This window comes from Drosophila teissieri, chromosome 2R, assembly GCF_016746235.2.
Source record: "Drosophila teissieri strain GT53w chromosome 2R, Prin_Dtei_1.1, whole genome shotgun sequence".
Lineage (NCBI taxonomy): Eukaryota > Metazoa > Arthropoda > Insecta > Diptera > Drosophilidae > Drosophila > Drosophila teissieri.
This window is the reverse complement of record NC_053030.1, coordinates 13,791,635-13,818,103: the sequence shown is the minus strand read 5'-3', so window position 1 is coordinate 13,818,103 and position 26,469 is coordinate 13,791,635. Positions and strand designations below refer to the sequence as shown.

The 26,469-nt window shown below is 47.1% G+C and overlaps 1 long non-coding RNA gene across 1 annotated transcript; it reads right to left on the bottom strand.

Moving 5' to 3' along the window:
* Positions 1-458: 458 nt before the first annotated feature.
* Positions 459-24,462, bottom strand: LOC122614148. Its single transcript, XR_006325728.1, has 3 exons — positions 23,949-24,462; positions 7,769-7,847; positions 459-516 (listed from the first exon to the last, which is right to left on the bottom strand). It is a non-coding gene; the product is annotated as an uncharacterized LOC122614148 (long non-coding RNA).
* Positions 24,463-26,469: the final 2,007 nt, after the last annotated feature.

Sequence of the window (26,469 nt, the reverse complement as noted above, 5' to 3'; positions counted from 1 at the left end):
GCGACATTAATTCTGCGGCCAGGATGGCGGCTTTAAGAGCCCGACTGGCAATTATCCGGAACAGGAACCTCTATTAATTTTGCAGGTCCTTGCCCACTCCACGCCACATCCACATCCACTCCTATTCCTTTAAAATGCATGCGAGTATAAACCCATTAAGGAGACGAACAGGATGGCTTGGCTTCCTGCTCGTGAGGAGTCCACTTGACAGGCGCACCTGGCTTTCGAGAGGGGGAAGCGAGCACAAATGTTTGCATATGTCGGCCCCACCTTGCATAAATAATTAATTTAAAGCATCCTTTTAGGCGCCTTCCCGTAAAACTGTAGACAAAACTGCTTAAATATGCATAATTACCTGAAGCGTCCGACTCGAGTTGCGCCAAGATCCCGGAGTCAAGTTGGTTCCCAGCCGGAGGAGGATTCAGCAGGCAGCACCAGGAGAAGTCAGGAGTAGGGCCATCCTTTCCGGAAGTGCCTGGGTTCCCAAGAAGTCCGTTTACGAGTGTGTGTGTGTTACTGAAACGAGAGTAGAAAGGGCCACAAATTAGTTGTAGGCTGGCTTATATTTATGAGCGGAATTTACACAATTGTTGCATACTTTCGGGCCATTTGCAAATGTTAAATTAATGGCTCCGGCCCCAGCCATGTGCAACTGGAACTCGAGTGCCCCTGCCTCTGCCCCTGCCACTGCCCCAATAAAAATCAGTTTAATATGCTGCTAATTCCCTTTAAGAGCTGGGGACAGCACGCAACATTGTCATGAGAGCCCCACTCTCCGCCGCCTGCGTCTCAGTTCCCCAGCCTATTCAAATTCGCATTCCCATAAATATAATTACAATAATAAAGGAAATATTTACAACAATTGTAAATACCTCGAGTCGAGTTGAGTCGAGTTGAGTCGAGTCGAGTCGACAACTCGACACGCACGGCCTCAAATTAATAAAGTCCAATTGGTGCCATTCCAGTGCCATTCCGCCCCTCCTTTCCCCTCGCCTCCTTGTCGCCCTCCCCCGAATGTCCTGATTGCCGTGGCTTCCTGATGAGCGTGTGAGCCCGTAAAGACTTCCTGCCTCCGGGGCAGGCCTCTGTGCGTGAGTTGGAGCTTGGAGGAGGAGGTGGAGGTGGAGTGGGAAGTGGATGAGGAGGAGGCGACTGGCTGGATGAGGACGATAAGTCCTGGGATCTCCTAAACTGTGACACTCGCCGCCCTTTCAGCTGTTACTTTTTACGGCGTCCTGCCACCCAAAAGCACTTTGTGTATAATTGCACTGTCCTAAGCTAAATCTGAGTTGGGATTATTGAAAAGCGGGGACACAGCGCCAAAAGGGCAATCAAATCGAATATCCTGTCAGTAGCTGACATTTATATTACTTTAAACAGCAATCTAAAATTGCTGTACTGTAGTACGAACACAGAGCTCGTAATATATACAAGAAGCTTAGTTAAAAATGTGGAAATAATTTGATTTAAATAACCATTTTCTTTAAGTGAACGAACAGAGTCCAATTGGGTTAGCCGTCTCGCACTCTTTGTGGCGTAATATCGTGATTAAACTGGCCACACGCCACAATGTCATCAAATAAAATGTAGTTAAGAGGTTAAGTCCACTTGACAGCAGTTCGCTTTGTGGGGAAGGGGTGGGCGTGGCATTTCAGTGGACAATGGCAGCAGAGATCCAGCTGGAAATTTATGATTAAACCGGAGGAGCCAAGCCGAAAATCTGAGCGTTGGCCAAAGGTAAACCTCTCTGGCCTCTGGCTATATGCTAAAGAGATCAGTGCCTGAGCACAGTGGGGCAACAATGGACGGCGTTTACCGCAGGCCAAAGTGCCACACTTAAGTGAATTACAAAGGCAGTTGGAAGAGGTTGGCAGTGGGTTGGAGGAGGGAGAGCAGGGTGGTGACTGGGGAGGAGTAGACCAGTCAACGCGTTGACAGCCACAACAAGCGGCTTAATCGCATTAGTGCGGCAGGAACAGGAGAAGGAGTGCTAGCTGGGGCAACTGGCAACTGGGAACTGGTAACTGGCAACTGAGAACTGGCAACTGGAAAAGCAAAGGGACCTAGGCAAGTGCGAGCTGTGAAAACTGATTGTGTGGCGCCTCCAGCTGTGGCGGAGACTCACTACCACTACCATTTCCATTCCGGCTGAGCAGCGGCATTGTGAGCGTCACTATTTATACAAAGAGGGAAATGGGCGGCTACAGTAGCCAGGATCTGGATTTGGAACAGGAGCTGCAGCACTGGCCCCGGCAATCGTCGGGACACAAAGTTCACAGGCGGGGCACAAAGGCAGGAAATAAAAAATTCGTATTTATATTACACAAAAATGTTTTTTCCCAGGAGTCGGGAGGAGAGTGGTAGCTGGTAGCCCGTGCCTCACCCCAAAAAAAGCAATTAATCTACGACACAAGGCAAGGACATGGAGGCCAAAAAAAGGAGCAAAGGACGAGGCCTAGTCGCTGGGCCAGAAGGGCAAAGGCAAAAAGTGCTTATTCCTGCTTCCTGCCAGCAAATCCAATAACTTATCTTGATTTTATGGTTATTTCAACAAAGGCCGGAAGTTGTAGGTGCAGCCAGTCGGCGAGGGGCCGACGACGACGCAGGACGAGGGTCCAAGGACGAGGACGAGGGCGAGGCCGACAAGAAGGACGAACAATTGGCGAAAAGTTCTGTGGCGTCCAGTTTTGCATTTTGCACTTGACATGTCATTGTGTGCCAAAGCGAGAGGCACCGGAATGGGAGCAGGATGGGGCAAGGATCTGGCTGGTTGGCGAAAAAGGACTCTGGCTGTGACTCGTGTCTGCCATCTTGTTTATGCGACCGTGTGCAACTGCAATTGACATATGGCTTCTTTTCGTTTCGGCTCTGTGAGTTGTAAATTCGAAATGAATTATTTTATTAGATCTACCTCATGCAGCTGCTCAAGTTCCCACAGCTGGTGATGGGCGATTATTGACTTTGTGGTTCGGCCACGCCCACACACATACACCCACACTCACATATTTATAAGGCTGACATCCACAAGATTAATTGTGCGAATCGAGGTGCGTATCCTGCCGGTGACATTTATGAGCCGCATAAATCTTGGCCCGGCCATGGCATATTTAAATGCAACATAATTCGCCTGCCACTAATTGATTGGCCTATCCACTGGCACTTAAAGGGTCCAGTTGGCGGCGAAAAGCCGTCCCAGATTAGTCGGGGATTAGCCTGCGGATGAGTCACGAGTCAACAAGTCCCGCGACAGGCTCCACGAGTCCTGTGAGCTGTTTCAATTAATATTTAAATTCCCCACTCGTCGTCTTGGCGCGGCTCGAGTTAATAATCAAATTATTTTTTATGCCACCCGCCAAGTACGGCGTCAATTACAAGCTGAGATTGAAAAGAGCGAGTACATTTTCCGGGGGTTGGTTGCCAAAAATTATGTGGGCTGCGTTGAAGGAACAGCTGCCAGCAGCAGAAAATCCCGCAGCAGATAGAACGCAGCTTGATAAAGCTTTTTGTTACAAGTCAAGTTGTCCGGAGATGGGGCAAGATAAGCGGAAACTTTTTTCGTTCAGCCATTACATATTCATTAAATTGAAACCCGGAGAAGACGGCGAAACGAGAAAGAGAGAGTGTTGAGCTGAGCTGAGTGCTGAACTGAGCTCAGGGCGAAGCCATTTCATCTAATTGGTAATGGGACAAACACCCTCGACCCTGCCCGCAAATGGTTTTTGTATTTGCGTGGCAAATAATTGAAACAAGCTCAAAACTCGTTTCACTGCCGAGAAAACTCAACTGAAGCGGCCGAATGACGCCATTTGGACTGTGTGATATCTCGCATCTGCGAACTCTGATCTGAACACATTGCGAAAATATGCTCCACTGATGTCATTTGGCTCACGAAATAAGCCCAGTTAATGTGGCCGCGTTGCAACTGCATAAATTGCGGCGGCCCACCGCTAATGGCCAATATTTTCTAATTAAATGCAATTAATGTTCTCTCGCGGTTTTTTAGCAACATAATAAAATCCAATAAAGCGCAAACATGGCTTAAAGCCAGCCAATAACCGCGAAAATGCAGAGTGCGGGACCCGCATATATAAATCATACGCCACGTTGTCACAGATGTTTTGCCAGCGATTATATTTTTTTCACTCACTTAGGCGTCACTCTTTAAAAGGAAGTCGATCACAAATTATGACCTGGCAATTGCGTAAATATTATGAAAATATCAAAAACCAATTGCAAAAAGTCAATTTAATGCCAACGATATAGCATAAATATAAATTGCAAAGCAAAAATATTTGTCCACGAACGGAGAGTGATTTACATGCGTGCTGACGAAATCGCAGATGCTAATTTTTTAACCAAACAGTGTTGGCTATTGAAATGCATCCAATAATACAATTGCATATTTATATTTGTACACAATCGGGTGTGTGTATGCAGATGGCTGTTTGTGTGTGTGTGTGTGTGTGGCCAACGGAAACTGATCACAAAATGGCCGCAATTAAACAATCAGCACAACAATTACAATTGTCGACACGATGCTGGGATGCGTAGGAAATGGCTATCGCTGACAATGTTGTTAGTTGGCATTAATTTATTGTATACACACAATGTGTATTGTATTCGACCGCCGTGGCAATTAACTTTTCAATAAACTGCATGACTATGTGGCATGCCACTCTCGGCGGATTTATGGCGCAAGTTTTGTCACGCAGAAAAATCATGGCCTACACTCGTTCATCTTTATCTGCCGCTAAATGTAGCTAAATGTTTGCTCGGAAGCGGAAGGAGCGGCCACGCTACGAATGATTGATATGTTAATGCAGCACGTATACGCCGCGTGTGCCGTCATCTCTGCTCCTCTGCTCCTTTGCTCCTGCGCCATCATTTGCATATAGACATAATATGCAAATATCTGCCGCAATCTCACGATGTGTGTGCAGAGCGCTGGCGAGGATGTGAGTGGATGTGGATGTGGATGGCAGCTGGATGAGCCAGAAAAGTATCTGGCAAGTTGTGAATATGCTGCAGATGTTGACAAAATGTGTGCAAGCATAAATTTATGCATGTGCCACATTGGATAAACATTTGCCACACACTCAACCCTCCACACACCCCGCCTTTCTTTCTTTCGCCAAGTGAAACTGCTTTGAATTGGCTTATTAGGCGGCAGCCCTTTAACGAGACGAACTGCAGGTGGGCATCCTGCAATCCTGGCAATCCGTAGCTCCGAAGCTCTGAAGCTGACACATCCAGTGGATTGCAGTGACATGCGGAATGTTGCACGTTTTTTAGCCGCTTCTTGCCTGGGCTTTCACCTAACCGCCCCTGCTGCCTGTCGCCTTTTGTCTGGCCGATTTGCGCCTGATTTGTTGGCCCGCCAGTCCATTGGCTTGGCTTTTCGGCTGGGGTCTCTTTGGGTCAGAGGCCATGGACAAATAAAAAGCCGCCACACAAAAGCCGGCCACCGAATGTGGGAGTGGGCTTTGCTTTCATGTCAGCCGGCATATGTCCTTTGTAATAGTGGTGCTGTGTTTTTTATCCCCCAGTTGCTGGTCCTGTTTTCCTATTTTTGTTTTTTAGCCTAAGCTGATTTGGTTTGGCACTGCTTTTTTGTCGCTACAAATGGGCGTATGAGTGATATTACTGTGTTTTTCTCTGAGCGCCCTTTTGTTGGCAACAATTGATTGATTGATTGAACGTTTTGATAAGTGCCGTCAGTGGTTTACTCCCTGGTCGTTGATTTGCCAAAGGACTCCGGCCGATAAGCCCGTTGCAGTGGGTCAGCCAGCACTGGAGAAATGGAAAATGGAAAATGGCAAAGCTGGAGGAGCTAGTCTCGGCCAGACAGGACACTCGAAGAGAGCACACTCGAAGCCAGTCGGAGCACTCGAGAACTTCCGCCAAGACAAAGACCAACTGCAGCCTCCACTCGCCTCCACTCGCACTCGAAGCGGATTTCCTTGTTATGCACACCAGCTACGTCCAAATAACAATGTGGCATCCTGGCGCACCAGGATATTCTTGGCACGGACTTCAATGCGGAGTCGCCTCGCAATTAGCACGCATCAATAGGCACGCTCCTGCACTCCAGCACAAAGCGACTCAAATGGCTAAGGCGAATGCTAATCAAGTGGAGACGCAAAGTCATCTACCTTGGGTAGCTGCACTCGGAAAAAATCTGTGTTGGTCGCCTTTAAACCGTTCTCTTAGTTCCATAATAATATTTGAAATGGCTGAATGCTTTGGTTTGCAATTGATGCTAGCACTTTATGAAGATTCTTACATTTTCTTTTAAATATTTTCCTAACTACTTAATGCTGTTTTAAGTGTAAACTTTTACAGTTCTGTGCAAACAAAGTTCCTGCTTAAGTTTATTACACATTTGCCTTCTGATCGCAGCCCTAATTTTCTCCGAGTGCCCATCCCTTTCCTGCGCCCGCCCCAACCCACTTTCACACATGCCAAGTGCCATAGATCATAGTCAGTTCCAGCTGAGGACCAAAAAGGCAAAAAAGAAAAAAAAACAAGAAAAAGGAAAAGAAATTGAGTATAAGCCACTACAAACGGCGGCACTACAAACGGGAAACGAGAATGTCCTGAGTGTGTGCTTGTGGCAGCCACCGCAGGTGGCACAGCAGGTTGGTGGTTTCTGGCCGAAACTTTCGCCACAATTAATGTGAATGGTGAATATGTTTAATTGTCGACAGGCATGCCATAACCAAAAGCAGCAAGGACGAGCTCTGGCTGGGAAAACCCAAAAAAAAAAGAACACAAACGACATGCAAATTTCCTTGGGATAAGATTCAAGTTTTCTCGCTCTCCCCGAGGAGGACAAAGCAGGAAAAAGCGCCTTGTAGAGCATAGCAAATTGCTAGTTTGCCCAACTTTGCTTTTTTTTTTTTCTTTCGGCTATTTCACGCTCAAAAGCGTGGAAATTAAACTGGGGACACAGCGGCGAAGAGTGTTAAAATGCCCGAATAATTACGAGCAATTTAAGGATGCGCCCGTTAAGCTGCTGTTGCTGCTGCCTTTAAGGGCCTTGGCCGGAGTTAGGTTTAATTTACAATCAATTATGGCGGATACTCCTCGCATTGTTAACCTGTCCGACACATTTAAATGCAATTTAATGCAATTTATGGCCCTGCCCCCCGACTCCCAGTCCCCGTCCCAATACCAATCCACTGCATTGGCAAGCGGCATGCTTTATTATTATGCCCGAGCATATGCAGTGCCTTGTTGCAGCGCTGCGGCGAACAACGACTCTTATTAAAAGCGGAAACAATGCGCACTTCCGCTTCAATTGTGCGTGCGAGTGCGTGTGTGTGTGTGCGTGTGCGTGTGGCTTTGCATATGTGAGTGGCAGTGTGCATGTATTTCAGAATTTCAGGACTTGGGGCTTTCAGGACTTTCAGGTTCCTGTTCGAGCGCACGCAATGCGAAAGTGGGCGTTGCTCTGCCTTATTATTCATGCTGCTCCTGTTGTTGCGGCTGATAAAACTTAACAATTTATAGTGCCTGCCCGCCTGCAGGACCCCCCATCGCCCATGGCCCATCGCCCAGAAGGGGCGTGGCCACTCGCAGTACAAAACACTTGAATGCACTCAAATAACGAGGCCCATAAATAAACAAGCGTTCAATTAATAGGGTCAGTCCACGTTGCGTATACTCAACGCACCCAGCACAGAAGTACCCCTTTTTCACCAGAAGTGAAGTAGAACTTTTGCTTGCTAAGCGGAAACTTAATACGGCAAGAAACTCAGCCACTTACCTCGACTTCCCATCCAGATTCCCATCCCATCCGTTTGGATTAAGATTTCCATCTTGCCAAGCAGGGACCCCAAAGACATCTGAAAGAAATGAAAGAAGAAAATATTAGAGTAAGCTCTTTTTCTTGGCTCCCTGGCTGCCTGGCAAAAATCAACATAAAATTCACATTTGTCACCCAAGTTTTAAAGCAGCACACAGATACTCCCATACTCGTATCAATCTGCAGTCACACAAGGCCACGCCCACTTGTAAGACACAGCCAAATGGGTGTAGCTCTTTCGGCATTTTGTGTTGTGATTTATTTTAAATTGCGTTTAGTTCTGCTCGATTTTTCCCGGCTGGCGGCGGGTGAGAAGTCAAAAGTGAATGCCGAATGTCTTGCTAAGCTTATTTGCCCGTTTTTAATGTCATTTTAAAGACAGCCAACTGACAGCAAGCCGAACTAAACCTGAAACTGAACCAAACGAACATCACACAAGCAATCGGAAGCTGGACCGTGGGTAACAAAATATGCTGTCATCACGATTATCCTTAACGTCGTATGGCTGCCAATGGCAGTTGTTTCCTTTTCCGTTATAACCCTGACCAAAACACACACAACCAGGGCACACACATGTGATTCCATGCCGGATGTGTAAGAATTTGTAAAACGACCCAGAAGCAAGACAGAGGACATAGGACATAGGACCTGTTTGAAAAACGCACCAAGGACTCGCTCTTCGATAAAAGCCAAAAAAGCAGAAGGCAGAAGGCAAAAGGCAGCAGGACACAATCATCTCGGCTGGCAAAGTGCGTTAGCTACCGAGTGAAAAAGGGTGTCCTTCGTTCGCCTGACTAGTCAGCATGGAGGAGAAGGAGAAAAAAGAAAAAAGAAAAAATAAAAAATGAAAAAGTGAACAAATTCGGGGGAAGAACGATAGAGAGTCTCTTTGTTGTCTGCTAATTTGGTTTCGGCATTTTTTGCCGTTTGCAGATGTCTCGAACTCTTCTGTTTCTCTGTTTTTTCTCGGCTTGCATAATTTTTCTTCATTTTTTCGCCGACTGCAAATTGAAATTTAAAATTTATGCAAATTTTGCTCAGTCGTCGCTGTCAAGGCAAAAGGGTGTTCTGCTGCTGCCTCATTTTTTTCGGCGAAACTTCAATTTGATTTCATTTTTGATGGTGTTGGTAATTGTGCCAAAATGGGACCAGCGAAAAATTAAAAAAAAAAAGAAAGAAGGGATGGAAAGGGGAGAGTGGGGAAAACACAATGGGAAAACTCTGGTAAATTAATCGAAATTAAGTCCGAACATTTTTATGGCATACTTGAGGGCGACGCCGCGCCTAGGGGAAATGGGAAAATCGGCTGAAAAGCGAGTAGGCCGGGGACTTTATCTAAAATCTCCTGGCATGCCAACGCCATTACAGACTGAGTTTCGGCTCGCTTAATCACTGTCCAGCACGCAGTCCCCCTGCCTGAATTTCCCCCGAATTTTCCCGCACTTTTCCTACTTTCCTACTTCATTTTCGGTCACATATGAGCTGCTGTTGCCGCTGCTGCTGGCTGTGTTGTCGGCCACATCGTCATCGCCAGCGCGCGTGCAATTAATTAAAAACAAACAAATTTGAAAATGCACGACAGGCTCAGCGGGTAAAAGGGTGCAGGACCTCATGCCTCTCTCTCTCTCACTCACTCTCTCAAGAGAGAGGAAGAGTCCGCAGATTCGCCAGAGGAAGCCAAACTGTCAATGAACAATGCCAGCCAGCAGGACACTGGGCTCTGGACACTGGGCACTGGACACACTGGACATAGAGGACACAGGACACTGGGCACAGAGGACACTGGACAGTGGACAGTCGCCTGGCAGGCGACAAAGTTGCTGCCCTAAGCGTTTTTTAATGCACAGCACAGATTTCCTGCAGCTGCCCCGCCCTGCGCCCCCCATTTTCCTCTCTGGGGCCCTTTGGTAATTTCGTTTTATTATTTTGCAGTTTTCTGTTGCCAGCTTCGCTCCACTTTGTAAATATTAAATTATGAGCGAGGAACGGGCACAGCAGCAGCAGCAAAAAAAATGCGAAAAAAGTGAAGAAAAAAGAAGAAACGAATCAACGAACTTCTGAAATTTCCCAAATGGAAACAGGAACACGAACACGAACACGAAAACGGGTCCGGGCACAAAAACAGATAACAGTTACGCTTACGGCCGTAATAACTGCAGTCTGCCGTACGGAGCACCGCACTCCGCACCCCGCACCCCGCACTCCTGAATCCGGACTCCGGCTACGTCTGCAGTTGGCAGTTATGACACCAGGTGAGTGCCCATCCCAGCGACTTCTTCTGGCCCGAAAAGAGGAGTTACTTTCGGGGTATTACCAAAGTACTAAGAAGTTTGGGGCTTCGTTAACTGGATAAAGTATATAAATTATTGAAATAAGCGCAAGTGTGGCGAAAGGTTTGGCCTGGATACTTGGCTCTTACCTAGATACTTGGTATATAAATTTAAGTTTTTCTAATAATTATTTGAAAAGTATTCTACTGATTTTTGAAGTATTACCCACTATTTCGTATGATCCTTTATCTCAAAACCCGAACATTTAGCTGACTTCGCATCTTTTCTTAACCCCTCAAGCACTTTAATATTTTGTAATTCAACACCAGGGCTTATACCCTCAGTTTGAAGTACCAAACCAGGCTAGATTACCCAGAAACTCGATTTACTTTATTAAATCTGTGCCGGGCCTGGCTTTCTCTGCAGTTCTGTTTGCTTTCCGACTTCACGGCCGCTTAGGCACCGAAAATCCCCATCGCAACGCTGCGTAGCCATAATGTGTGTATGCCAACTGCTCCTGCGGATCCTTGCAACGTTCAACAATTACATGACGCCTTGCCCCCCGCTTGCAAACAGCGCCATATGCGGCAAATGGCCCTGGTGGCGGAGAATGGGCTTGAATTCATACATGGATATGCCAATGATGGTCATCGTGCTAACTGCTTTAAGTGCAGACAGAGAGGGATAAACCAATGGAAGGAGTGAGAAGGAGCGGGCACTTCAGTGAAAAATTGAAATTGAAAAAACGACAAAAGTTTGCGGCCGCATCCGGAGCAGAGTCCTCATCTTCCTGCCCGCCTGCTTCCTGCCTTCCGTTCCACAAAAATCCACAGACCATCCCATCCCATCATCATTCGCATTCGTGTCCTGTGAGCCTGCTGCTGTCGTTTGTCGCATGCAATAAGTGCTAGTTGAGTGGCGGCACTTGAAACCAGAGCCACACATTCAATTGGCCGTCTCTGGAACCCTTTCCCTGCTCTGCCTCTGCCTCGCCTCGTCCTGCCTCGTCCTGCCATGTCCTGGTTTCATTCCTAGCCCGTCCTGCCGACTGCCCTTGCCAACTGGCTCCATGTGTTTTCCAGCGGCGCTTCGGATTTCACTTTTGGCCCTGGGTGTCGTTGCTGGCGACCTGACGCCGCCATTTCCGCCGACCAGCACGGAAGTGGCAGTCGTGCCCCTGCCCCGTGCCACTGCTCGCGTCCAACGCTCAGCCCCTTGACGATCCTGCGGATTTGCTGCCGCGACCATTGCATACGAAATGTGTTGCATACATTTGCGGGCAGTGGTGGCGGCTCGAGGAAAAAACCGAAATACACAGGAAAAAAAAAACGAAACAGCAGCTGCAATCAAAATGGAAATAGACGCGAGTGGCAAACGAGACGGTCAGAATGAAAATTCCCATAATAATAGTTGTGCCGAAGGAGTGCAGGACAACGGCAGGACATCAGGCGCTTAGAGGACGTACATAGCTTTTCCATTTTTATTCTTAAAGGTTTTTGCAGGCGGCTCAAAGCCACCGCTTTCTATGCATACAAAAAGGTAGCATGTGTGCAGAAGCGAGAGGACCCGAAAAGCTGGTAATGTCCTTCAGCAGTGGCGGCCATTTGCCAGTTTGCGGTTTCCGTTTCGCGTCCTTTCGTCGTGCAATTTTAGTTTTAGTTGAGTTTTTAGTGGCGTCCACAACTCGGCCATTTAAGCACATTTGTCGTCTCATTGTCCTGCCAACCACCAGCACCACCACCTCTTCGTCCAACCGCCGCTGACAGTGTGCTAATTAGAAGTCCTTGTTGCTTGTGGCCACAACAAAACAGACGTCGTCTGCAGGACACCACTACGTAGGGCATTACAGCGCCGGAATGGCACATAAAACCGAGGGCAGGGAAAACAATGAAAACTACTTTCAGGCCAAAGTCAGGGAGGGCCTTCGTTTTTCGGCCATAAACTGCATGGATGTCCTGGCCACTTGAATATCCTGGCACGTTTTGCGTGGCCTGCACATTTTTATTGTGCAGCTCCTTGCGATGTGTGACTTTAATTTCGAGCTGTGGCCTGAGGTACCCTCCTCCTTCGAAAACCCCAAAGACCGCAGGAGAGAAATGCTCAGCCAAAAATATAAATAATTGCTTTGCTTGCTCAACTGTGAGAGAATGTGGCCAGGATATGGATGGAGGATACTGGCTGGTTGGTTGGCTGCCTGGCTGGCATTGTCTTGCAGTGCAACGCACATTAGTTCTCGTCTCAGTCGACAAGCCCCCACATATATATATACTATATATACAAATATATGCAGTGTATATAGGACTCTGAGTTTAAGGGGGCTTAGGGTCTCGGACCACATGACTTCATTTTTCCCCGGGCCGGAGAGCATTTATAAAATAAAATTTGTTTATTATGAAAATGCAGCGATGCGAGATAAGCAAGTGCCAGTTGCGAGCCACAACAAAGTTGGCCACTTGACTGGCCAGCTATAGCATACAGCTAGCCAGCCATCCACCACGTTGCCCCCAAAGCTTTCCCAACTTTTCCCAGCCATTTTCCCTTCCTTATCCTTGTTAATTGCTGCGGTTTCCGACTGCTGCCTTGCCGTCGTGCCAACAAAAATAAATGAATATTTTTGCGCCAGCTTAGACATGAGTGCAGAATAAATTGTTTGGCATCTTCTGCTAGCTGAATTACGCTGCTGCACTTGTATCTGCAACTTGTATCTTTTGTTGGCAAATCATGTGCCCGCAAGACTTGGCTAAGTAATGGCCAGAGCATAAATAAGCCACCCCCCCATTTTGATAACCCAATGAAGTTTTATGACCGGAAACGGAAATGCGAGCTTTGCTTGCCCACTGGCAACTGACGGTAACTAACGGAGCACAAAGCACTTTTGATGGCCGCATAAAAGGGCTAAGCGACAGCATAAACATTCATAAGCCCACTCGGCGGCAGAGGTGGTAACAAATCGATTATAGCCAATATTGGCCAACTCCTTGAGAGCCTGGCCATTATCTCCATTCTGATTGTGATTCTGCGTGGCGCTCGCTACTGTGCATAATTTATGCGGGCCATAACTCAGAGCTGTGACGGCGAATGGTTAAAAATGTCTTGCAACTGCAACCATAATTCCTGCAACTCGACGGCAATAAATCACAAAATTTCCTTCTTCAATCTGCTTTGGAATCTGTGGCCCTGCTCGCAAAAGGATGAATATGAAAATGCATTGGCTTTGCCTGGAAAAGCGGCAGCCACTTACACACACACACACACGCGACATTTACGTGTGACAGACGCCGTGGAAATGGGGAATTTCCCAGCCCTTTTCCCTCTGCCCCTTTCGCTGCTGTTAATTTCATTCATTATTTATGGTTTACCTCAAAAACGCATCAGTGCTGCTGCTGCATCGAAGGGCAGATGGCAGTTGAAACCGGCAATCCAGCAACGTGCCACCTGCCACATGCCAGCTGCAACGTGCAACGTGCCTGGGCCAAACCCATTCCCATCCCCCCAAATGTACGCTTTTAATTAACAAACGCACGAAAATGCTATTTTACATGCGGCGTGCTCAACTGGGGCTGTCACGGGGAGTGCCACAGAGTGAGCTAAAAGCTCGTTATTAGGGTAGAAGTCAAACAGATATGGCATGTGTGAGCATTAATGCAAATGCGCACACTAGGAGGTAATAGAAAGGAAACGGGGAAATAAACGGAGTTAGAAAATACAAGGGCTTCGATTAAATAACTGTGTAGTAAAATGGGTTAATGGTTACTTAAACAGCTATAAAAAAGCAAGGAACTTAGTAGATGTCGAGCAGCAAAACATAAGGTGACAAATGAGTAAACAGAAATATTAACTTTAGTGGGAATAAATATGCCACAATAGTGTAGAACTTACTTTCGGTAATCATAAGTAAGAAATAAAATATTCCAAAATATAATAATATTAATTTAGCTTGTGTTTAAATGTGTGAAGCCTCATATGTAGTAGCATTTCACCTAGAAGCCTCATATCTATCTATCTTTGTGAGCAATCATCGCTGCAGGCTGCACTTCGCCACTTCATTGCGGCGAGTGCATTGTTGTGCCACCCCCTCGATGCAATTAAGAGCGGGCATTAATCAACAGGCTCAAAGCCTGCGTCTTGCCCCCAAAAAGCGCTGGGAACTATTACAGTTTTTGGCCAGCTTATGGCCCCTCTTGCCGCACTCCTCGCCTTTGGCCCACAGAGGATGCTTTAATTTATTTAGACCAAATACAACGCAAGCGAAAAATGGCAAACGACGGAAATTTATCTCCTGCACGCCTTGTCGCATAAATTATGTCGAAGAAGAGAGAGTGCTGCCCGCCCCCCTTCCCCCTTCCCCCTTTCGCAATTTCCCCGCGTCTGGCGAAATTAATGAAAGCAACGCTGCGGCGGCGAAAAGATGCCGAAGCAGCGTAAAACACGAGACAAAAGACAGTTAAAATGAACTAAAATCAAATGAAATGTGGCCACCAGGGGCGGCGGGAAAAGGGGGCGTAAAAGGGGGCGGCGCCTAATGACAGCTACAATGGGGGGTGGGGTTAGGTAGGGGGGGTGAGGTGAGGGGGCGGAAGTGAAGGAAAGAAAGCGAACGGCGAATAGGAAGCGGAAATGAAAGCAGCGATGCCGAAGGACAACGCTGAAGATGCCATGCAATGCAATGCAATGTGATGCGATGCGATGCAGTGCGACTGCTGCATTGGGAATGCAACAAATCAGAAGTGCAACAGCAGCAGCAGCAGCAGCGTCGCAGCAAATGTTGCATGGCAAATGCGATTGTCAAGCAATGACCTCATTAGGGAGGCGTGGCCAACGGAGGCAGGAAGTCGCTGTTCATCCTGGCTGCCAGCCTCCCCGCATTAATAACTGCCAACCGCAAACAATTATGGCGAGAATGGAAGTGGCAACTTTGGCGAAACAGCGGGCCGAGAGAAGTGCACAGGAAAAAAAAGAGTGACAGCTCTTCACGCTTAAACAAATTTCAAACTAATAAGTGTTGAGTATGAAAGAACTTTAAAGTGGGGGTGACCACAAACAAACTTGTGCACTTATACTTTCAAGAAGATGGAGGATAAAGTGAGCGTATTCTAGAACTTTTTCCTGCAGTGTGTCTAACACCTCAGATGCAGGGGAGTTGGGGGGGTGGGGTGGCAAAGCCTGCCGGAGGCGAGCTGTCAGCAAGCATACAACGTCATATACGTCAACGGAATATGGTAGTGCGAATGGGAGGGGGGGGATTCAAGGGGTTTCAGCCTCTAATAATGGCGATATAATCAGTGCTAACAAAAAGCGACAAGAGCAGATAGCGAGGGAGCGAGAAGGAAGAGGAGATAGAGCGAGAGAGAGAGAGAGAGAGAGATGAAGATAGAAGGAGGCGGAGAGACAGGAGCCGCACAAAGGTGACAAAATGTGACAGCACTAAAAACGGGACAATGACATGGCCACGGGAAAACGTTTTCCTGTCAGAGCCCCGAAAAACGCGGCCAAAACACACACACCCACACAGACTCGCACACACACACTCATACACTCTCACACACACAGGCACCCACAGAGACACCTGTCAACCGCACTCAAGAGCGAACTGTAAACTGTCATATCCTTAAAGCGGGCTAAGCCATAACCAAGACAACCAAGAACAAATTACATCGCATTTAAGTTTCATAATATGCTTAAAATGAAAACGCACAAAAACTTTTCCAGCTCACTCCCACTTCCCCCCGCTCTCAGCTCCGCCGCACGCCATATTTTCTTTTGCGTATTGTCAGAAACTAAACCCCGAAAAGCACCTGGCAAAGGGAACAGAACAGAACTCACCTGGCAGACCACCCGCTGGGTCCTTGGAGCGCCAGATCCTGTGAGTGGAGTCTGTGTCCAAGACAATGGGCTGCGACAAGTGCAGGAGTCTATAAAAAGGAATGAGCTGCGGGGGGGTGGCAAGTATGAGGGGGGTGGTGAGTTGTACGGTCGGTTGGTCGGTTGGACAAAAACTAAAAACTTGCAAATGCACAACGTTGGAGCTTTTGGAGCTGGAAAACCGCATGCTCGACATGGAATTGAAAGAATAAACTAAGAACTGCAACTACAGGAACCACATCTCATTGTCTGGGTCTTGTTTCGCCCCCTCCCCCCCCTCGAAAAAACTTCGCTTGCATTCTGTGCTTAAAAAGGATTGCAACAGCAACAGACAAGACAGCGAACAAAACATACAATTGTGTGTGTGTGTTTCGGGTGTGTGGGAGATTTGCTGTCTACATGGCCATTCTTGCTCCTTTTGCACCACTGCACCATTGCACCACCCAAAAAAAAGAAAAGGAGAAAAAAAGTAATGGAAAAGTCTGCTGCTGCTGCTGCTGCTGGCGACTGACAGCTGTTGGCAGCGTTTTTGGACTGCAGTGTTATTTACACTTTATTGACTCGAACTCAATGTGAAATTATTTGCCCCATTTGTGTTTAAGCAGCTGCACAGGTTGTTTTAATAAGCCAGCCTGCGCAAAAATACAGCGAGTTTTGTTAATTCGCTTCCTAATACAGTTTACAAAATGGTTGAACTTTGAACTCTGCTTGAATGGTGTCACCTGCGGCGCTGGGAAAGCAAGCTGCTAAGAAACCCGTTTCATTGCAGCCTTTCAAAAGGATTTCGAATTTCACGGCAAAGCAAATTTTGCAGCAGTTTTCATAAATCATACATAAGGAGGGGTGTATGTATGTGCTTGTATGGGATAGCAAACATGACCACATGCAGTGTGGGTCACTTGGAAATTATGACAACCTGGCCAAGAAAGCACACACACACACGTGCACACCCACTCAGTGTAAAGGCCGTAAGGAATGGCAGGACATGTGGGTATGTGCTCTTGTTTGCTGGGAAATTCATGGGCTCTTGGCAGCCGGCCCTGCAGAGTCAGAGGTGGAAAAACAGCAGCGGCAGAAGCTGAGGCAGCAGCCCACGCCAATTGGCAGAAAACAAAACATGGCCCGCAGGCGGGGGGCTGCCACTCATGCCACTCATTGCCAAAAATTCCTCTGCCTTACCTTGTTGGCATGGGCGTGGCCCAGTTTTTGCCAAGGACTTTTGGCCCCTTTTGGCCCCACCAGCAATGGCAAACCCTTTTTTTTTCCTGTTTGGCAATCAGCTTCATCTTCTAGTTTTGGGGCTGGCTTGGGGTGGTGGAACTTCTGGTTCTTGCTCTCGCCTTTCATGTTTGCCAAACGGAACTTTGGCTCGTTAATATTTCTGTGCACAGCGGGCGTAAAAAGGATTCCTCTCGTCCAACGGCAAAAGCAGCAGCAGCAACAAAACAATCAAACGAGCGAAATCAAAAAAGTTTGGGACAAACGATGGCAACAAATTTTGTAAATCTGCATAAGCACTTCGGCGTACCAATCCCACTGAAAGGTATTTGCAATATTAATTTGCCATGCAGCCAGTGACTTGGCCCTTTGTCAGTTAACAAAATGTGTGGCACATAAAAAATTCATTCGCCAACGCTCGAAAGTAGGCAACGCCAAAAACGAAATATTTTCACGGCACAAAAGTGTCGAGTAATGGAAATGGATACTCAAAACCTAAAAGGAAAAAAAACGGAAAAAACAGAATGTGGGTTTGAAAGGGATACAGCTATGCTAACAAAATAAAATGGTGCATAAAATTTTAATGCATATCAAATGATTTAATTTGACGCCACATAAAAATGGACACAAACGGGCGGCTGCTTGGCAAAGTGTTTAAACAGGCAGTTAGGGCGGTGGGCGTGGCATGCGTGTGTGTGTGCGGTTGCTGTTGGAAGGGGAACAAAGAAGAAAAAAAAAGAAAAGAAGGCAGGCGAAGTCTCGTAATTACTTTGATGAAAAATGGCAGTTTCTGTGATTATGCAAAGCCTGAAAGCAGCGAAAAGGAAGTGGATACTCTTGTGTTAGTGTTAGTGTTGGTGCTAGTGTGTGTGCGTGTGTGCATGTGTGTGGCATGTGGCATGTGGCACCATTCACTTGATTACACATACGGCATGTTGTGCGAGAGGCGAGAGCAGGAAATTAAGCCTGTGGACTAGGCGGAAGTGGCCAAAGTCAAACGATGTGCCAGCCTGAAAATATGTGTAAGTACACAGAGAAAAACCCCATTTCTGCAAATGGTGGCTTAAAATAACTAATTACTTGTTTGCAGAGGTGCTGAAGTGCCTTTATTTTTTATTAAATAAAGGATTGCTATCACAGTCAATAGTTTTACTCTCTTTAACACTGAGTCACTATTTTCCCCAGTGTACCATTTTCACATCAATGTATGTGTGTGTGCATGAGCCTAATGATGTCAGCGGCAGCAGGAACACGCAGTTGCCGCATTAGTTGTAATTGCCGCGCCATGTTCGCCAATGATCGCCGCGATTCCTTATCCAGCCTTCAAGGACCTGCAGCCATAACTCAGCAGCGCCCTGTGTGTCCTTTGTGGGCATTTAAGTAAATATCGACGAAATATGCCCGGCCACGCTCGCTCATACAGCGGGAAAAAGAGACCCGCGACGACATGAAAAATCTAGCGAGAAAAACATCTTGCCATAAAGAATGTGCAAGAAAAATTGCAATTGCGATAGCGGCATCAGAACTGCAACAGCAGCAACCGTGGCAGTCGTGGCAATCGGGGCAGTTGTGGCAGCCGCGCCACCAACAATGACAATAAATTGCAGCAAAAATGAGCAATGAGTAATTCATATGGTGAGACAGAAGCTCGAGGAACGGGCCCCAAAAGAAGTCGAGGGAATAGCCGCAGAGCGAGCAATTCAACGGGCCATCAATCTTGACTGCTCGCCCATCCCCATCCCCTTACACTGCCACTTCCACTTCCACTACTCCTGCTCCATAGCCATGGTCAAAAGCCGAATCTGCTGCCGCTCCTGGCGCCACTGAGTCTGCATCAATTTGGCAGCCACGAAGAATCGAGGGGCTCAGCCAGCAGTCGGGGAGCAGAGCAGCAGCAGCAGCATCAGCGGAGCGGACAGTGCGAACCGTACGGACAATACGGACAGGCCACGGACAAGCAGCGGACATGACGCGCTTTATGTGGCTGCTGGGAATTGAAGAGCCCGAACAAAGGCAACAGAGGGAGAACAGGGGGCGAAAGTGGGTAAAGCTCTGTACGTGCGGGCTGAGCGTTTGTAATATGCTTGTAAAATGCAATAAATTTTGTTAGCCCTCGGACCGAGTCAGGACACAGCAGCAGCAACAGCAGCAGCGGTGGCAGTGGCAGTGGCAGCATCGACGATGGCAAGCCATAAAACGCGTTTTTGATTTGCCCCGAAATTTATGTGGCCACATTAAATGCGAGACAGTCGAAAGGAAGCACCAGCAGGAGCAGCCGCTCCAGGCCATTCGCCGAGCAACAGATTGTTGAGCGCCATTATCTCCGTGTGTTATCAGGCCAAGCAACACCAACAACACCAACAACACCAGCAACACTAACAACATCGCCAGCATCAACATCAGCCAGGCAGCGACAGGTGTTGTCGTTATGCGCCATAATCTTTTTGACAACCCGCTGCATATTAAAGCAACGCCCCCGATGACAGAGTTGATTGGTGTTCCTGATGGCTGCCACCGGTCTGATGTTGCTGCCACAACCTGTGTAGAATGTTGCTTGTTGCTGCTTTCAGCACTTGCTGCTGCCACTGGTTGTTGCTTCTGTTGGCCATGTCGCAGTGTTGCTAGTTGCCACTAGCTCTGGATTGATGTTGGCTTCTTGCTGCCGATGTCAGGATGTTGCTAGTTGCTAGTTGCCTCTGATTGTTGCCTTTTGCCTCAAGTGTGACGCTGATGATAACAGAATTTTGGGTAAATTGCATGTATAGGGTGGCTTTTTGCTTTGTATACTCCTGTTTTATGTTCTATCTAGCAGCGATTTGGATGTTAAACGTAATTAGTAATTGGCTATGATACAATACTCGAATACTTTGTTGATTTAGGTACTGGTTTTAGTGAGTTTAGAGCTACTGGCTGCTGGTTGCATGGAAAGGTTACCCCGGTGCTCCTATCCCACCTATTCCACCTCGATCTCTGTTTACAAATCGGTTAGATGCTCTCGCAAAATCTCTCTGCGTTGCTGGTTGCGAAATCTTTGTTTGTTTATAGCAAGTTTTATGTATTGGCCGCTTTGCGAAACGCCAAACATGTGGGTCTATCTCCGCCAACATACATATGTATATGTATATGTATAATATGTGCCGGCCGCTAAAATCGGAACATCTGCGTATGTTGACGTAATGCGAATGGAAATAGCTGCCGTTTATTCGGGCTAAACATTTCAAACTCTTTGTTTATGGGCCCGGCAACATCGCTGGCTTGGCTAATGCTCACTTTCGGCATGGGGGAATTCGGGAATTCGGGAATTGGAAAGAGCATCCAATTGAGATGCTGACCGGTTAGCCGAGCCATAAACTTGACAAGACAACTGCTAGAGCCTAGAAGCTGTGCTCGGACTAGTAATGGATTCGCAATTCCCCAGGACCGCACTCTGAATTCCCCGGCCTCCGATGTCAATTAAGGCTTTTTGGGGCTACAAACTGAAATTGCAATCAAAGCCGACCGACGACCGACGACCGGCCGACATAAATTGCACTCCAAAGGCTGCGAGATTTAGAGTATGCAGTAGGAAAACAATTGCCCCGGTTCGCTGTGGAATGGGATATTTATTCAACTCTACCCGAGAACTTGAACCGAATATCATGCAAATTGTTATATATTTCAATATTTTATTAGCCCAGGGATACGGAATCCAAATGCGAATCCGATTCCAATGCCGATTCCGATGCCAACGCCGATGCCGATTCCTAGCCATGGCCATGGTCATAAATTGCAGCAGTTGCTGGTTCTAGGAGTCGGCAGGACGAAGAACCCGCTGGCCATAAATATCGCAGCCATTACACAAAACACAACTGCAGAGGGGGGAGGGGGCGAGACAGAGGGGCGGCACAAAAACACACACATAAAGATAGAGAAACATGAATGGCACAATAAATAAATCGGGGTAAGCGGCGTTTTAAAACAAATAGAAAGAAATGAGAGTACACAGTACACACACAGTACAGCGAATAAAAAACAAAACAATTCCAAATGCACAACTAAAGCCGGGATGCGATAGGCGTTGAAGGTTGGGCGAGAGGCAAGAGGATGAGCTTCGGAATAGCGAAATAAAATTTGCATTTTTCGCGTTTAAAGCTTCGGTCGGTATCAGCAAAACTACGAACCGAATATAAAGCAGCACAACAAATTCCAAAGCGAGACGACGAGATGTGCAAAGTCAAAGTCAGCAGAAGCGAAATGTTATCGGTTATTGAACAAGTATCGTTTCGATGCTGGGGCCACATGGAGGGGCATCTATGGAGGGGGCTCTATGGAGAGGGCTCTATGGAGGGGGATCTAAAGAGGGGGCTCTTTGGAGGGGGATCCATGGAGGGGATGTCGTCGAAGATGCTTTGTATGTGCATACTCCATATTCCGCTGCTCACTGTTGTTAGGCCTTATAAATAAACGTGTGCGGCTCATGGCTCATCGTTATGTACATATTTCTGTGCTCTGGACTCACTCGGCTGTAGGTGCGCCGTATGCTGATTTCTTGTTCGATTTTTCGCTGAGCTTTCAGTTCTTGGGTCGCTGTGATAGCACACATTTGGCTCTTAATGATAGGAAATTTCCTTTTCGTGGCAGTGACAAGTAATGTTATCACAGCAGCACCGGAAACTGGCCATCTGCATATGAAGCTTTCGCAGCTGAGAATAAGTCGGAGCTACATAGCTTATATAACCATTTTGTTCACCTTGCATTTCAGTTTCTTCTATAATCTTTTAAATTAATTGCACCTTATGTGTCTGGCTTATTTCCCAGCCCAACTTTATACGCTTAACACCATTCTACAACCGTTCATTCATTTTCATTTTTGTCCTTCTTCCACTCGACGATCAAAAATCATTTGATGTCCCTGGGCTCTTTCATGTGACTGTAGAAACTTTGCCCAGGAATCGAAACATTTTCAATACATTTGATTAAACCGGGTCCGGCTGCTGACCCCCCCTCCCCCGTCCGGAATACCCCGCCCACAATCTCATCATCGTTCCTGATGGCCAGGACCATAAAACGTTTATCTCCCACACTTTGCTACTTCGCTTGCTATCTCTTTGTCGCTTGCCGCTTGCCGCCTGCCGCTTGCCACTGTGCCTCTTTTATCGCAGTATCAATAAATTAATTTGAAAACTTTGTCGCTTCTATTTGATTCTGGGCGGACCGACCATCCGACCCGACTCTGGCATTTTTCTTGTAATTTTTTTGTGCAAATTTTCGTCTGTTTCAAATTCGTTTCATCGTCGGTATCTTGTATCTATAAGTTAGCATCGCTTTCTGTGCCGTTCCGTTCAGCCGCTGGCTCCCTGTAATTTGCTCTCAGCCCCCTTTCTCGTCTTTCTCCCCTTTCTTCCCTTTCTCCGCTTCCCCCTGCCCCTTGCGAGCACCCACCACCCCGTTTTCGTGCTCGTCTTTTACTTTTTGGGCAAGTACAACTACAACTAGGACAACTATGAGTTCAGTGCGATGGCAGTTTGCTCGACAGGCAGTTAACATGAAGCACCTCCGCCCCCTTTTAGCCCGCCTTTTCCCCCCCCCGCATTTCCATCCAGCCAACAAAACCATTTTCCGCTCCCATGTGTGTGTGTGGGAGTGTTAGTATTTTTTGGCTATTGAATTGGTTTCATGCTCATGCATTTTATATGAAATTGTCTGCATGTCTGTCTGACTTTTTGCCCATCGTGTCACGCCCACGCCACCCAAAACTTGTAATCTAACCCAGACCCGTGGCATTTTCCCTATTTTCGGGAGCGCAAAAATTTACATCGCTTAATTCGTTAGCCGAGAAAATGTTTTTCGCCTGCAATTAGTGGACAACATTTGTTAGCCAAACACTTTTCCAACGTCGGCAAAGAGCGGGGGAAGGGGGAGGTGGCTGAAATGGGCAATAGGCAATGCAGGTAGCAAAAGTGGAGCTCTTATCTTTATTACAAAAAACGAAAAACTGCCAAAAAGAAGGAAAATGTGGGCACAAAAAAAATTTGCGACCAGCAAAGAATTCGTATAAGAAAAGAACGAAGTGAAAAATGTGCAGAGGAGGCAGCAGTCGAAAAAAGACCCCAAAAAATTGTGAAATAGAGATGGGAATTTGTTCTTTTTGTTTCTCCTTGGCTGGCGTATGCACGACTTTTATTTGAAGTTGAATTTTAATCCATGGTTTTTTAATGCGGGCGATAAACTTTTACGGCAATTGTCGACGGCATTAGCGAGGGTGGATTGAGAAGTGGAAGGGCTCTCCTCTCTACCTTTTTTTTGGCTGATCAGCAGGGCTTGACTTGAGTTAACGATTCAGGTGCACAAACACCATAAGCACCCCACCCACTCACACATAAACACAGAGACACACGCATAGTGTTGGCATACGGTTTCATTATGCTCCCCTGATGGCGCTTCTGATGTTTAATGCCTTAATTAAATGTTTCATTAGCACGCTCGGCGGAGGGGCGTGGCAGCTACACGCCCACAGGCGCAGTGCCAGCCAACTGGCTCAAACATGCAATCGAAAATAGGTGGCAGAAATAATAACTTGGGCTTTGATAGCGGCAATTGGCTGCCAAGTTAGCAATTCAGCCCTTGGACTTTTAATTGTGCTAATTGTGAGATGCCTAGGACTTAAATCTTCAAGCAATTTGCTGTTTCAATGTTTATTCAAAATCAATTTAATTTAATATTAAAACTTAAAACTTAAATTTCGATAATACTGAAACGATTTTCTGTCCAATTGTTCATGTTTATATATATATCTATTTGCATTTGCTTACCCGCACTTCCTTATCGACGGCTCTCCACCCCTCTCGCCCTCTCTCTCTCGACCATCTCGAATATTCAGATGTTTTGCCCATTCAGAATTTGTGTAGTGGGTTTTTGGGTTGCGGCATTTGTATGCTTTTGATACAGTTGTTGCTGCTCTGCTTGCCTGCTTGTTATGGCCATAAAAACAACAAAAAAAACCATTTCAGCCGGGCCAACACGCCAAACCAGTCGGTCAGAGTCGCCGAGTCTAGCGTTTTGTTATAAATTCACGACTTCACGGCATCGCCAGCCACCCGGCTCTTTCTCGCTCGCTCGCTCGCTGCTGCTGTCTCTTTCTGGTCGATGGGATGACATCGGATGGCAGGAGCGACCTTAGCCAAGGCTGAGATTGAAAAAGATGACAAAGATGGCTGCAACATCCGGTTGGCCATGTGTGCAAATGGGCGTGTGGCACACGGTGTCTCAGTAAGTGAGTGTGTGTGTGTGTATGGTGTGTGAGTTCACATATGGGCAATATGAATTCCAGACAACGCCGGCAGCGGCGTCTCAGTTTCAGCCGCAGTCTGATTTTAAGTCTGTTTCTGTTTCTGTTTCAGTTTCTGAGACTGAGTCTCAGTCTGAGTCTGGGTTTGGCTTGGGGTTTGGTACTGGGTACGAGACTGGAACTGAGACTGAGACTGATAACTGTGCGGCGCCCCTCCCACTGCGCTTTCAGTCTGCCTGCTGTCTGCCAATCTACACTGGGCGAAAATCGCTGCCTGGTGGCAGGAACTGCCTAGCCCGCTTTCGGTTTATCACAGTCGCTTTTTATAAGCTTTAAATGGAAGCCACACTGTATTAAATTCAAACATTTAGCATTTGAACTTTAGAACTAGAACCTTAAGATGTCATCCAACAACTTAGGTGTTTGATGTTTAAATTCATTAAGCAAGATACTCAGTATCAAAAGGCCAAGGCTGGGGTACTTTCCTTTGAAGTAGTTGAAATTCTAGAAGCTTGTTCAAGTGCCGCACTGCCCTGCTAACTTCGCGAGCTGAAAAAAAAGTTGCGATCTCTTGAGCAGAATCTCGGTTCTATAATGCCCATTCTGGGTGTATGGGTATATGGGTGCGATGTCTGGCCCAGTCGTTCGCACTTTGTAGCTGCAACTGTGCGAGTGCGAGTGGCAGTGCGAATACGAATACTCGTGTCTGTGGCGATAGCTCTTGTTGCCGGATTGAGCGACTGCGGGAATGACGCATTGGCTGGGCCCCACAGTTTTCAGTTTTTCGGCTGATTGTTCACTTTTCTTTTTTTTTTTATTTGTCTGGAATATTTTTGTATGATTTTTGCACTTATTTAGCTGGAGCACTGTGTTTGTTACTGCTTGTGTGTGCGTGTGTGTTTGTTACTGCCTTTGTCTTTGTTTAACATTTGCACTGTCAGTGTGTGTTTGTGTTGGTGTGTATATGAGGGGGCGGTGGGCGGCTGGTGGAGGAAGAGAGAGGCAGGAGAGAGCCAGCAGACAACCGGCACAGACGAGACGCGCAGCACGAATGAATGGAGTTTCGCAGCCAGCGAGCGAGCAAAGCTATGGCCGAACGTTCGTGGAGCCGAAGAAAGCCGACGGCGCTTTCGCTCGCTCTCTTCGCGGCCATTGCTCAGGCGTGTAGGTCGTCTAGAGGCCGTTGCGAGCCGGGTCTCTCAGCGTTGGCCCGAAGCGGCTCTCTGTGTTGGCCAAAACTGCAAATCAAAGTCGAGGTCGTTGTACGAATGAAAGAATGTCGGCATGTGATTGTTGCCGGCGTCGCTGCCGCCGTCGACGGCGCAGCTGGCATCGCAGCCGACGTCGCAGTCGCTGAATGATGTTTAATGCCTGGCCCGATCTGCCACCCAACTCACCATCACCACCCACCCCCACCCCTCACACTATTGCTCACTCTCTCGCTGCTGCATTATGCTGCCATGTATCTGTCTCTTTATTTCGCTCGTGGGCTTGTGTGTGTGTGTGTGTGTGTGTGTGCATGCCTTAACTTGGCTTTCTTTTGAATAATGTTGCTTCATGCTTTCGCAGTCTTGGTCTTCATCTGTCTGCCGCTCCCTCTGCCGCTCTCTCCGCCACTCTCTTCCCGGCCAACCTTAAGCGCCCTCTCTGTCAGCGTATACACTCGAAAAGAAATCGGTGTGTTCGTGTTCTTGAGCTCAGAAAAGCAACTAAGTAAAAGTCTATTCGGATATTTTACATTTTTCTACTAATTATGAGCGCTTTTATCTTGGTAAAAACTTCAGTTTGGGGATCAAAAATTTGTTTAGTAATACAAGTATACAAGAAATGCATTAATTTTTCCTTGAAGTGTAGGCAAAAATGCTGTTACTTTTTATGTGCAACCCTTCCGCCGCCCGTCCCCTTTCAGCCACCCAGAAGGAATTCAGTTAGCCTCGCTCGCTTTGCCCATTTTTACTACCTTTTCAGCTACTCCTTTTTCATTTATTTTCTATTTTACCATTTCGGTCTTCTTTTTTTAGTACATTTTCGGCTGCCTAGCCGCT